Below are 2,489 nucleotides of genomic sequence, written 5' to 3'. Positions count from 1 at the left end.
GTGTGTGTGTGTGTGTGTGTGTGTGTGTGTGTGTGTGTGTGTGTGTGTGTGAGAGAGAGAGAGAGAGAGAGAGAGATACAGAAAGGGAGAGAGAGAGGGAGAGGGAGAGAGAGAGAGAGAGAGTGGGAGAGATAGAGAGATAGAGAGAGAGTGGGAGAGAGAGAGAGAGAGAGAGGGGGAGAGATAGAGAGATAGAGAGAGAGTGGGAGAGAGAGAGAGAGAGAGAGAGAGTGAGTGGGAGAGAGAGAGAGAGAGAGAGACAGAAAGGGAGAGAGAGAGGGAGAGGGAGAGAGAGTGGGAGAGATAGAGAGAGAGAGAGAGAGAGTGGGAGAGAGAGAGAGAGAGAGAGAGAGTGAGTGGGAGAGAGAGAGAGAGAAGTGGAACATTGCTGAAAAAGTGTGATCAGCCCATAGTGACCTTCTTAGTGAAATAAGACCAGGCAAGCTTCTAGTCGGTAGAGTAGAGTAGAGCACCGGCCCGCTTGGGGAAAACAGGTAGAATAAACATGTACTGCAGGGATGTCCAAAGTCCAGCCCGGCGCCCAATTGCGGCCCGCGGACTGATTTTAAGCAGCCCTCGGCTTGTCTCTCAAAATGTACTACTGTATATGTGTGTGTGTGTGTGTGTTTTTTAAATAACCGAATAACCCACATGATGCGAGAAGCACCTGGCCCCCCCGGTATTTTCACATGATCTAATCTGGCCCCCATTCAAAAAGGTGTGGACACCCCTGGCCTACTGTTGTATACTACAACACAGCATAACATGCCAGTGTTAAGTGTTAAGGGGGTTGTGAGGGACTTCATACAATAGCTGCGAAGCATTTCGCTGAGTCAATGGAGGAGAGATGCACCCACAGCAATCTATCTAAGATGTGACAATAAAAATCACTGATGTCCCAATAGGTGAAAAACAGGTGTGTGCCCATGCAGTTGTATATATATATATATATATATATATATATACATTATATATATAAAGTGGACCTGTATATGTGATACAGGCAGCATAGAGTAAGCACAGGCACACACACACACACACACACACACACACACACACACACACACACACACACACACACACACACACACCAAAACCATACACAGATTGTTCTGCGGTCAAGGTTACATGGAAATGTCAAATCCAAGAACTCAGCGATCTGCTCAACGTGTGTTAGCTTGAAGCAAGCAAAATTGGGTGCTGAGGGCAAGCAATGGTACATTAAGCAATCCTCTGTGTGTGTGATATGTGTGTGTGTGTGTGTGTGTGTGTGTGTGTGTGTGTGTGAGTGCGCGCGCGTGTGCACACGGCCTTTGGTGTGTGTCAGTGTAGTAAAATGCGCTATCTTGCTGAGATGCTGTAATGTAAATGGTATAGCGGTCAGGGCTGGGTCAGTCTGTCATTGCTGACGAAACACACAGAAACACACACGTGCACACACACACACACACACACACACACACACACACGCACACACACACACACGCCCCTCAGCTCTTTCCTTACTGTAATTTTCTTTTCCTCAATACAGATATTTCTCCCTGACAGTGGAAATCAATTCTGTTTCACCTCTGATAAAAGTAGTGATTTTACTGTTCAAATAACAAATGAAACATTACTGTAGGGGGAATTGTAGGGCATCAATTCCCGTGTGTGTGTGTGTGTGTGTGTGTGTGTGTGTGTGTGTGTGTGTTTCAGTTTATAACGATTGTCTGTGTTGCATGCCTTTCTCCCATGCATTATCCATGCTGTGTGTGCACACAGTCAGCATAGTTGGAGATATCAGAGATTGTTTTTATAATCAGAAGAAGCCATATGGAGCTCAGCAAAAGTTCTGATGATTGTTCATGCTCATTCACTCTCCCCTAAGGAGAAACCCTCTAGTTGTCACGGGCACTCATTGATCCCCTCCGTCTTCATTCACCTCTTTCCCGCTTTTAGGAGAAACCCTTTAATTGTCACACCCACTCATTCATAACATTCCGTCATCAATCTCCCGCTTCTATCTAGCGTCGCTGTTCGTGGGCGGTAACGTTTAGATTAAACCAATCAGAGTAAGACACGTCTAAAAGCCGCCTTTTCTCTCTGTGGTCTGCTGCTTTTTCAGTGCGTTCCTGCGATCCTCCTCCACCCCATTCTCCTCCAGTCCTCCCGAGGTCTTCAGATTCAGAAGCCTTCTCCAGCAAGACCAAGACCTCACCTTCACCACCACCAGGTCTAGACTCCACAGGGGGGATCTTCAATCCTACTCTGGCTGCACTACCCCTGCTGATCATGACGTCATTATCAAGCTGACGTCATGATGGAGTCTAATCGCCAAAGATATTTAATGTTGCCTAAAGCTAATGTATCAATCATTTAATAAATCATTGTTAATCTAGAAATGTGTCTCTCCTGATTGAACTGCTGTCATTCTTAAAGGCCGGCTTTACCGTGGGGAATATGAATATATATTAATTCTTAAAAAATCTTAAATTTCGAATCCGTTG

This window comes from Poromitra crassiceps (genome assembly GCF_964638095.1).
Source record: "Poromitra crassiceps genome assembly, chromosome: 14".
NCBI classification, from domain to species: domain Eukaryota; kingdom Metazoa; phylum Chordata; class Actinopteri; order Beryciformes; family Melamphaidae; genus Poromitra; species Poromitra crassiceps.
This window is presented reverse-complemented; position numbering follows the sequence as displayed.